We start from the raw sequence: 12,445 nt of genomic DNA on the forward strand, positions 1-12,445 counted from the left end.
GAAAGACTCGTACTCTTAAAACTATAAAACACTGATGAAAAAAATTAAAGATGACACAAACAAATGGAAAAATATTCCATGCTCATGGATTAGGAGAACAGATATTGTTAACATGTCTATACCACCCAAAGCAATCTACAGATTTAATGCAATCCCTACCAAAATACCAACAGCATATTTTACAGCACTAGCACAAATAACCCTAAAATTCATATGGAACCACAAAAAACCCTGAATAGTCAAAGCAATCTTGAAAAAGAATAACAAAACTGGGGGTGTCACTCTCTCAGATTTCACGATATACTGCAAAGCTGTAGTAATCAAAACAGTATGGTACTGGCACAAAAACAGACACATAGATAAATCAATAGAACAGAACAGAGAGCCCAGAAATAAACCCATGATTATATGTCCAACTAATCTTCAACAAAGGAGGCAAGAATATGGAATGGGAAAAAGACAATCTCTTCAACAAATGGCATTGGGAAAACTGGACAGCCACATGCAAAAGAATGAAACTGGACCACTTTCTTATACCATACACAAAATAAACTCAAAATGGATTAAAGGACCTAAATGTGAGACCTGAAACCATAAAAATCCTACAATAGAGCACAGGCAGTAATTTCTCTGACGTTGGCCTTAGCAACCTTTTTCTAGATATGTCTCCTAAGGCAAGGGAAACAAAAGCAAAAATAAACTGTTGGGACTATATCAAAATTAGAAGTTTCTGCACAGCAAAGGAAGCAATCAACAAAACAAAGACAATGGGAGAAGATATTTGCAAATGATGTAGCTGATAATGGCTTAGTATCCAAAATATAGAAAGAATGTATGCAACTAAATGCCACAAAAATAAATAATACAATTAAAAACTGGGAAGAAGACATGAACAGACATTTATCTAAAGAAGACATCCAGATGGCCAAGAGACACATGAAAAGATGCTCAATATCACTCATCATCAGGAAAATGCAAATCAAAACCACAAAGAGATACCACCTCACACCTGTCAGAATGGTTAACCTCAAAAACACAGGAAACAAGTGTCGGTGAGGATGTGGAGAAAAGGGAACACTTGTGCCCTGTTGGTGGGAATGCAAACTGGTCCAGCCACTGTGAAAAACAATATGTAGATACCTCAAAAAGTTAAAAATAGAAATGCCATATGCTCCAGTAATTCCACTACTGGGTTATTTACCCAAAGAAAATGAAAACACTAATTTGAAAAGATATATGCACCCCTATGTTTATTGCAGCCTAATTACAATAGCCAAGATATGGAAGCAACCCAAGTATCCATGGATAGGTGAATGGTTAAAGAGATGTGATACACACACACACATACAGGAATATTACTCGGCTATGAAAAAGAATGAGATCTTGCTATTTTGTACAACATAGATGGATCTAGAGGGTATAATGATAAGCGAAATAAGTCAGGCAGAAAAAGACAAATACCATGTGTTTTTTTTTTTTAATGTTTAATTAGTTTTGAGAAAGAGACAGAGTGTGAACAGGGGAGGGGCAGAGAGGGAGGGAGACACAGAATCTGAAGCAGGCTCCAAGCTCTGAACTGTCAGCACAGAGCCTGACGTGGGGCTTGAACCCACAAACCATGAGATCATGACCTGAGCCAAACTCAGATGCTTAACCGACCGAGCCATCTAGGCGCCCCTCATATAATTCCACTCATGTGTGGAATTTAAGAAGCAAATGAACAAAGAAAAAGGAGAAAAACAAACAAACAAACAAGCAAACACAGAGTCTTAAATATAGAAGACAAACTGATGGTTACCACAGAGGAGGTGAATGGGGTGATGGATGAAATAGGTGATGGGGATTAAAAGAAAAGTCTCTGAAAATAAATCAGCCTTATTTTGAGATTAACTCTTCTGTTGGGAACTTGACTGTTAATACTTCCTACTATTAATTTCCCCCCTCTTCAGAAGCAGAATGTCTTTTTAACTGAGTCCATTGCTACTTAGCTAATATATATATATTTATATATATTTATATATATATTATATTTTTAGATATTTATATATATATATTTATAAAATATATATATATATATATTTCAAGGTTCCTTGTAGCTAGGTAGAACCACAAGTAAGTAGGAGTGATATATTATTATTCTGAATAATATCTTTTGAAAAGGAAGAGAGGCTTCCCTTCTCTATTCCTCCATCCTGCTGTCTGGATGATGATGTGATTCCTGGAGCTCCAGCTCATGTCTGGGAACATGAAGATTAGAGCCACACCTTAATGATGGTGGAATAGAGAGTTAGAAGGGGCCTTGATCTCTGACAACTTAATAGCTTGAAATAACTGCCATAGATTACCTTTTTTACATGAGAAATGAACTCTATATTGTGTAAGCCTCTATTATATAGGGTTTTTCTGTTATAGATAGCCAAACACATCTTAAATTATGTATTCCTGGAACTGAGAATCTATGCTGTGGTGGCTACCTGTTTACATAACCTTTATTACCCCCCAATATTTTGGTTTTTTTAATTTCCTTTTCCCTCCACTAAAATGTAGGCTCCCTAAGGGCAGATATTTTGCTTGTTTTGTTATATCTCCAGCCCCTAAAACAGACTCCACCATACAGCAGGGGCTCGTTAAATATTTGCCAAATGAATGAAAAAAATGAATGAATGTTACCTGGTGCAAAATGCAGAGATGGGCGCTGCTGATTGAAGGAGTTACACCAGAAAGTATAACTCTTATACTGAATAGCGTGGTATGATTACACTGAAGCAATATGGCTTCGCACCTCCACACTTTGGCATGAGCTGTTCATTCTGCCAGGAATGCCTTTTTTCCCTTGTCCACAAGGCACACTCCCACTTATATCTTAATTTTAGCTTAATTGTTACTTTCTCTGGGACACTGTCTTCCATTTGGAGGCCTCTGATTTCGAATGCATCCTTTCTGCTGATGTAGCCAGTCCTAGAGATGTACCCATTTCATTTAGGATTAATATTTAAGACAAGACCTTTTCTTGCCCCTACAAAATCCAGCCATAAATAGCAGCCAAAATCCGAGTCCTCCTTGTGCTTGAAACCTGGGCTACCTGGCTTCAGCCTGCCTCAGCCTCTAAAACTTGGGCCTCTTGTTAATACAGCGAGAAAGAGTGTAACTCTCATTTTATTTCTCTCTTGTCCTTTGAGTCTCACCTTGATTTGCTCCAGCAGGCTAAGGAATTTAACAACTCAGCCAATAAGAGGGAGTCATTATGAGTGGGGAGGGTGGAAGAAGGGCAGGGATGTTTTCGTGGGCCTCACCTAGAGCTGTACTTAAGGATCAAATGGAAAGATGGGATCACTAACTCAGCCCTGGAATGCAGTCTAGCAGCACTGATGAGGTGATAGCTACAGTCTGTTTCCTCTGGGCTGGCCGCATGCAGTGGGTCCGGGTTGTTGTTGGGAGATCACGAGCATTTTGCACGTTTCTCCAGTGCTCCTACTGCTTCTGTTTTCGTGATAGTTGTGACCACCTTTTCCCATTTTCCCTTAAGGTGCCTATAATCTCAGATTAGTTGTTTGGATCGAAAAACTCTTCCTTTCTAGGTCACAGATGCCCTCATGAACACTGGAACAACTATGGAATTTAGTTTCTCAGACTTCTCTCTCTGTTTCATTCAGACGACTTCTATCACTCTCGCCATATTCAATTCTACTTCCTCACCCTTGCCCCAATATCACCCCCACTTAGAGTGCTCTTCCCTTGTTACTCTTAAAAAAATTTTTTTTTAATGTTTGTTTATTTTGGGGTCTCCTGGGTGGCTCAGTCAGTTAAGTGTCCAACTTCGGCTCAGGTCATGATCTCATGGATTGTGGGTTCAAGCCCCACGTCAGGCTCTGTGCTGACAGCTCAGAGCCTGAACCCTGCTTCAGATTCTGTGTCTCCCTCTCTTTCTGCCCCTCCCCCATTCATGCTCTGTGTGTGTCTCTCTCTCAAGAATAAATAAATTTAATTTTTTAATGTTTATTTTTGAGAGAGACAGTCAGGGCATGAGCATGAGCATGTTATTTTTGTGTCACAACAAGATTCAAGCCCTTGGAATTTAAGAACTAAATTCTTTTGTATCTCACTCATGGCACATCACATTAATAGTTATTTGGCTTAATAAATTGGTTTCTTGATTTGGGGTAGAATGGGGCTGGAGAAAGAGCTTAGGTCGGAGAATCAGACCGTGCTTTGGTCTAATTTTAGCAAAGGCATTTGTTAGTGATAGACTTTGGCAAGACATTTAGCCTCTCTGAGTCTCAGTTCTTCTTCTTAAAATGGAGATGAGAACATCTTCCTCTCAAGTTGTTATGATTTAATTAGATAGCTTAAGTGAAGTGCCTGGTTTTAAAATAAAATTCTCTTCCTTCTCTTTCTGAGAGGACTATTGGGAAAGTTTATATGATCCTTTGCACCTCTTCATAGCTAAAGTGACCATGTATTTTTTTTTAATTTTTTAAAAACATTTATTCATTTTTGAGAGTGAAAGAGACAGAGCATGAGTGGGGGAAGGGCAGAGAGAGGGAGACACAGAAGCTGAAGCCGGCTCCAGGCTCTGAGCTGTCAGCACAGAGCCCCACGCAGGGTTCAAACTCACAGACCACGAGATCATGACCTGCGCTGAAGTCAGACGCTTAACTGACTGAGCCACCAAGGCACCCCTAAAGTGACCATATTTTTTTAAATGAAAAATGTAGACACAAGCCTTAAAATTTGTTTTTCTAGTTTGTGAACTTACTCATAGACAAACTTGTATAAAAGCATAAAAATTATACCCTATCTAGCGGTTCGTGTAATTACAAGGTTCTAAGCTCCACGAAGGCAAGGATCCTATCTGTCTTGTTCAATATTGTAACTTGCTTTTCTCATAATAGGTATTCAATAAAAATCTAAAGAAGGAAGGAGTAAATTGGTAATAAATTTATATGAAAAAATATAACAAGTCACAAAATCTTTGGATATTTAAAATTTGGACTGTCTCAAAAATTCTGGATCAAATATCTATACTTTTTGTTATGTTTTATTTTGAAATCTCTGTACTTCTGACCCCAATCTGACTGTGTGTGGCACAAACAATTGGCCTGGTGGAGTCTGATTCAGGATAACTGGCAGTAGGAGTCCACACTGAAGCAGTTGCTCCCGACAGATTAGTGAGGCAACTGGAAGTAGGAGAGGGGAGGAAATGGCAGTTTCACACAGAGTGAGGTCTAAAAATGCCTCTAACTATTGATTTTAAGAATATCAGGAAAAGTGACACCCACTTAGCCAACTATTCTCTGAAAATAAAAAGTGAGGCTTGTGACCAGTCAAGGGTTAGGTAGGTGACAGGTAGCACCACATTTCTACAGTATTTTCTAGTTTTCAAAACACTTTTATACACATCCTGGCACTTTGTCTCTACAACAGCTGTGTAGATTAGGTAATTCAATTCAATAAGCATTTGAGCATTTTCTAGGTCCCATGTACTGTGCTTGGTACTATAAGACATAAGTATGATTAGGTCATCATCCTTTCTTTCCAGTAATAGTAATAATTACTCTTTATTGGACTCTCACTACTCACCAGCAGTGTCCTAAATTGTTTTTTTAAATGATATCATCTCATTTAATTCTATGAAATTGGCATTATTTTTTTTGAAATTTTTGGCTTGTTTTATGTTTTTAAGTTTATTTATGTATTTTGAGAGAGAGAGAGAGGTAGAGAGAGAGAGAGAATGAGTAGGGGAGGGGCAGAGAGAGAGAAGCCTAAGCAGGCTCCATACTGTCAGCACAGAGCCTGATGTGGGGCTTGAACTCACAAACTGTGAGCTCATGACCCAAGACAAAATCAAGAGTCAGATGCTTAACCAACTGAGTCACCTGGGTGCCCCTACTTTAGACATAAAGAAAATGATGCTTAGAGATGTGAATAACTTGTCAAGGTCACATAGTTAACAAGTGAGATTAACAAGTAAGCTAATAAGTAGATCTGGGACTCCAACCTGGGCTTTCTTGACTCCAAAGCCCTTGTTCTCTTAATAAGCTACCAAAAGATCCTAGTAAATAATTCAGCAAACAGTTGCTCCCTGCTAGAAATGTGTCTCAAATTCTATATGAAATAAAATAGGATATATGTTTTAAAAAATTAAAATTTTAAATGGTCCTTGTTACATAGAAATTCCTTACACCAACTTTTTTGGAGAGCCATTGAGCATTATACATCAAAATTTAAAATGCTCACCCCTTGAGCCAGGAGCCTACCCCTTAAGCCAATCAGTTTAGTAGTTATCAAGTGAATATAAGCAAGCAAATATATGACAATATTTTGGGTTGGGTTCTTCCTGAAATAGTCCCTGAGACAAAGATTTCAGTGTAGTGGCTTCTTTGGACAGTGACCCCAGAATCACTGGTGTGGGCATAGGGAAGTGAGAGGAAAGGGATGGTCACCACACAGGGTGCAAGATTAATTAACAGATGACTACTGCAGCCAACTGGGGCTCAATCGTACTCAGGAGGACTATACAGAATTTGCCTCAGAGGTGTCTTACCCAAGAAGTTGAGGTCATTTTCCACAAATACTCATCACTGGATGGTGGGCTGCTGGGTTGTTAATGCCCTGTCCATGCATGGACAAAACTCTCTCCTCCCACTGAGAAAGCCTAAGGTGGAGGACTCACAGGCACTTGAAATAGAGAACCCCAAGTATAAGGAAACAGGGAAGGCCAAGGGAACATCTTCAGGGCACTTGATAGCATCTGTTGGAGTATACTAATAATATACAAAGGTGTTAATTGAGTCATTGCATATAATAGTTAAACACAATAAACGACCTGAATATACTTCAGAGGGGATTGGCTAAGTTTCCCTGAACAACCTTAGGACAAGGAGGTGGTTTCTATTGAGCTTTTTCAAAGGCTTACACCCAGGAGTGCTTAACCTAGTCTGGAGGTCAGAGAAGGCCTCTTTGGGAAAGTCACAATAGCCAGGCACATCCTCGGGCTAGGGAATACTGAGGGGAGTTATCCAAGCAGATGATGGCATTGTTAAAGCCCTGAGAAAAGAAGAGGCTTGGAGCCTTGTTTTAGTGGCTGGAATATACAGAACCAGGACAGACTGGCTTCCAGTAAACAAGCGCCAGGAGATTAGGGACTTGAACCTGAGGGCAATGGGAAGCTTGGAAGGGTGTAAGTTTTTGCAGCAGATGTTTAGAATGATGGCTCTGGCTGCAGAATAGAGAAAATAGGAACCTACACCATACTGCTTGGCCTCTAAATTCTTTGGCAAAGTGAAGAAGGTCAGGCTGTCAAGAATGTACTGCAAGATTTCTAACAGGCTGATTATTGTGCTATTTAAACAAAAAAATGATATATTCATTTCAAATAATCAGAGATAGTTTTAATTTTTATTACCTAACCTAGTTCGACACAGGGCTTTATTAAAGAGAATTTTTAACTGTCCAAGAGTCACTCTATATATAGAAGAGAATTTTCATCAGTATTGAAGTTTTTAAAAATTAATATTCAATATATTAAGATGGCAGTTAAAGAAATGTAGTATTCTTTATGTCTTTAGGTTAAAATAATAAATTTAATTATTTTATTTATACACCTAGAAAATGTTACAAATTGCCTGATTAATGTTCAATCAACTCCACTTGAGTAAATACATTTTCATCAGACAACTAAATCTATTTCCAACATGGTTAGTTGCATTTATTTAAACTTTTAAACTGCATTTGTGAACTCAATACATTCTATTTTCTTTTAAGCACTTTAAATGCTTGATCTCATAGGTAACCTTTCCAAGTTCTTGAGTTCTTTTAAATATTGGAGTAATTTATGAATAGTAAAATTGTTTCATAAGTCTAAAATCACTGAGTTACATATTTTGTTTGAAAATTATATGTCTGATTCTTTAAAATACTAAATTCTGTAAAATTATAAATAGTATTTTTTAAAAGTGACTTACTGAAGTGATATAATATTCAATTTATTTGGGGTGCCTGGGTGGCTCAGTTGGTTAAATGTCCGACTTCAGCTCAGGTCATGATCTCATGGTTCATGGTTTCAAGCCCTGCGTAGGGCTCTGTAATGACAGCTCAGAGCCTGGAGCCTGCTACGGATTCTGTGTCTCCCTCTCTCTCTTCCCCTCCCCTGCTTGTGCTTGCTCTCTCTCTCTCACACTCTCTCTCTCAAAGGTAAATAAACATTAAAAAAATTTTTTTTAATATTCAATTTATTTAAATAATACTATTCATCTCAAAACAATGAGAGTTCTATTGTCATATAGAGTATATTATCTGAGGCATAGTATTACAATTCTGGTTTAGAAGCAGATGTTCTTTTTTTTTTAAGATTTTATTTTTGAGTAATCTCTACACTCATGAGGGTGGAACTCAACCCTAAGATCAAGAGTCACACACTCCACTGACTGAGCCAGCCAGATGCCCCTGGATGCAGATGTTCTTACAAAAGGCTTTGGTTGTTGAGGCCTTTGATTTGTTGCAGGGAGAGTAAAAATATTTTAAGGATGGTAACAATAAAACCATGTAAAATGTCTTACAATCAGAATTTTTCTTTGATTTAAAATGAATTGAGGGGCACCTGTGTGGCTCAGACGGATGAGAGTCCGATTTCAGCTCAGGTCATGATCTCACTGTTCGTGAGTTTGAGCCCCACATCAGGCTCTTTGCTGTCAGCCTGTCAGCGCAGGGCCAGCATCAGATCTTCTGTCCCCTTCTCTCTGCCTCTCCTCTCCTGGCGCTCTCTCTCTCAAAAATGAAATAAAACATTAAAAAGAAATGAGTAAACAGACGCATGTGAAAATCCTGGCTCCTCTGAGATCGTAGGGCAGCTGAGTTTTCTGGATTAATCTATAAACATAAAAATAATTTTAAAAATAAATACATGTTATTTGTTTGTTTGTAATAGAACTCTCTCTGAAATGTTCTTGGCAGTAAATGTGTGTACGAGGTCATGAGTCCAAAACAGGGTGCATTCACAGAGTTTGGCAAAAAGTAAAATATTCGTTAACATAAAGAGAATGAAACAAATCCTCTGAAGAAATGATTTACTTTAGAGCTGACATGTTGCTGTTGAGATCAAGGTGTTTCTCAAGTCTAGATCAGCTGTCCCAAACTATTTCACAGATTGAATCATGGTGACTAGGAAACAATGGCTAGAAATTTACTGAGTAGCATTTGTAACTTCATTTTTTTTCTTTTTTGCTGTAATTTCCTTTTCTTAGAGATTCATTTCTCTGTTAAGACCTTTTATCTTTTATTTCATTCTGTTCATTTCTTACCTCTAAATTTTGTTTTACATATTTATAATAGCTATACAGGCATACCTCGGAGATATTGTGGGGTCGGGTCCAGACCACTATAATAAAGTGAATATTGCAATAAAGCCAGTAAAATGAATTTTTTGGTTTCCCAAAGTGTATAAAAGTTATGTTTACATCATACTGTAGTCCAGTAAGTGTGTGATAGCATGATGTGTAAAAAGAAGTACATACCTTAATTAAAAAAATAATTATATTGCTAAAAAATGCTAACCATCATCTGACCTTCCAGTGAGTCATAATTACTGGACACAGATCACCATAACAAGTATAATAATAACGGAAAAGTTTGAAATACCGTAAGAATTACCAAAATGTGACACAGAGACACAAAGTGAGCAAATGCTGTTAGAAAAACAAAGTTGCTCAACACAGCATTGCCACAAACTTTCAATTTGCGCAAAAGATATCTGTGAAGCACAATAAAGTGCAATAAAACAAGGTATACCTGTATTAAAATCCTTTTATTGAGGCACCTGGGTGGCTCAGTTGGTTAAGCATCCAACTTGGGCTTAGGTCATGATCTCGTGGTTTATGAGTTCAAGCCCAGGGTCGGGCTGGGCACTGACAGCTCAGAGCCTGAAGCCTGCTTCAGATTCTATGTTTCCCTCTCTCTCTGGCCCTCCCCTGCTCATGCTCTGTCTCTGTCTCTCTCTCAAAATTAAGTATACATTAAAAAAAAAAAATGAAGTGTGAACATAACTTCGGGATACAATAAAAATTACAAAAAAATCCTTTTATTTTAATTTGATGTCTGGGTCATCTGTTTCCATTGGCTTTTTTTCCCTCTTAATTTTGGGTCACATATTTCTGCTTCTTTTCAAGTCTTTTAGCTTTTAATTGATGTCAGGTAGGCATTGTTTATAAAAAACCATAGAGATTGGAGTACATATAACCTCCCCACCTTTTCTTTTGTTAGGCCTTTAGGATGAGTTGCTGATCACTTTGGTCCAGTCAATGGTTGAGCTGGTCAGGAATGGGTTACATCTTTAATTAGTTTTGTCTTGAGGGAAAAATAGATTCTGTGTATATTAGAGGACTCTCTTCTAGTAGATGTTGAGAACTTAGTACCACAACACCCTGTCTTTGCCATTTAGCCCAGCCTTCAATTTCATGCTCTGCCACACACAGCAAATATCCTGCTGCTGGACCTTCTTGTCTTTCATGACAACCCAGGTTGTGACGGCAGAGGCACCTTGAGCTGCTATTCTCAGCAAGGTTGAAAGCTGAGGAACCAGCCTGGGGCCAGAGCAAGGTGGCAGCTCATACTGGCCACAAACTCCTACTACTGCCACTATCTTGGTTCCTTCTTCCCTAAATAAATACCAAACAGGTATAGATTATTCCAAAAGCGTTTGATTTACTTCATTGTCTCTATGTTTACCACCCCAAGGAAACCTAGCTTACCAGTTCAGCAGGGTAAGACTGTTTATGGACCAGAGATGTTGTACCTTGGGCTGCATATACCTAGCCATTATTCTTGAACCATTAAGGAACATATGGAACTCTTTTAAAATGATATGATCGATTGAATCATTATTCCAAATACTTCATGACCTTCCTCTATTGGAATTCTACATTCATGTTTTTATCACATGACTTTTCAGTGTCTCCCACTTGAGATTGCAGAAGACATCTCCCCTCACCCCAACGGATGACATGTTTGGCCTTATAACTTGCTTTGGTCAGTGAGATGTGGACCAAAGAGACAAGCATGCCAGTTCCAGGCCCAAAACCTCAAGAGGCATCTTATGTTTCTGCCTACTCTCTTGGACTCCAGTAATCCCCCATGAGAAGAACACGTCCCAGGTAGCCACTGGTCCAAGGAGAATGAGGAAATATGTGGAGTGGGCTTGTACCCAACCAGCAGCCTGGAGTCAAGCCTAACTGATTCCAGTCAAGCCTAGCAAAGCTGCATCCAGCCTACAGACCTGTGAGAGAGGAAATCAACATGTGTTGCTAAAAGCCCCTGAGAGTTTATTTTTAATTAAAAAAAATTTTTTTTTTATTTGAAAGAGAGAGAACAAGAGGAGGAAGGGAAGAAAGAGAAGGGGACAGAGGATCCAAAGCATGCTCCCTCCCGATAGCAGAAAGCCGGATGTGGGGCTGGAACTCACGAACCCACAAGATCATGACCTGAGCCAAAGTCTAACGCTTAACAGACTGAGCAACCCAGGTGCCCCCAAAATTATTTATTTTTTTAAAGTGTATTTATTTATTTATTTATTTACTTATGCATTAGTAATCTCTGTACCTAATGTGTGGCTCAAACCCACGACTAAAAGCCCCAGAGTGTTTAAAATTGATTGATAAGCAGGAAAAACTGTTTCAAACCAATGGTTAGTATTAGACATTTACAAAAATTATTTTTAATGTTCATTTGTTTATTTTGAGAGAGAGAGAGAGAGTATGAGCAGGGGAGGGGCAGAGAAAGAGAGAGACAGAATCCCAAGCAGGCTTTGTGCTATCTATCAGCGCAAAACCTGACCAGGAGCTCAAACTCAAGAACCTAAGCTGAAATCAAGAGTCAGGTACTTAATCAACTGAGCCACCCAGGTGCCCCAGATATTTTTAAAAAGTTTAATGCTGATTTGTCTCTATGAAGTTTTCTAATTTGTCTAAGGTTTCTCTCTCGTAGGTCATCTATTTGCTGAATGATTGAATTGGATATTATCTTTACATACTTGTTTGCTTATCTCAATGATCATTATGATCATTTTATAACAGATTTTAAATAACCACAATTATCACGCTGTTTAGATTTTGTGTATTTATTTATTTAAATGTTTGTTTTTGAAACAAAGAGAGAGAGAGAAAGCGAAAGCGAGCTTAGCAGGGGAGGGGCAGAGAGAGGGGGGATAGAATCTGAAGCAGGTTCTAGGCTCTGAGCTGTCAGCACAGGGCCCAACATGGAGTTCAAACTTGTGAACCCTGAGATAATGCCCTGAGCTGAAGTTGGACGCTTAACAGACTGAGCCATCTGGGCGCCCCTAGATTTTGTGTATATAATCTAAGTCACTTTAATAAGAGTATGTATATTCAGAATAAAATATTTTCAGTTGTTTTATATTTTTTCCTATTGTTGAAAAGCTTTTAAAATAATTGTC

General features: G+C 38.3%; 1 long non-coding RNA gene across 1 annotated transcript in view; it reads right to left on the minus strand.

Moving 5' to 3' along the window:
* LOC128311877 (uncharacterized) overlaps positions 1-3,148 on the minus strand; it is a 45,924-nt gene extending 42,776 nt beyond the window's left edge. Inside the window, exon 1 of the long non-coding RNA XR_008290523.1 lies at positions 2,671-3,148. This is a non-coding gene — a long non-coding RNA (uncharacterized LOC128311877). The remainder of the gene's footprint in view (positions 1-2,670) is intronic.
* Positions 3,149-12,445: the final 9,297 nt, after the last annotated feature.

The sequence above is a fragment of the Acinonyx jubatus genome, chromosome D1 (assembly GCF_027475565.1).
Source record: "Acinonyx jubatus isolate Ajub_Pintada_27869175 chromosome D1, VMU_Ajub_asm_v1.0, whole genome shotgun sequence".
Taxonomy (NCBI): domain Eukaryota; kingdom Metazoa; phylum Chordata; class Mammalia; order Carnivora; family Felidae; genus Acinonyx; species Acinonyx jubatus.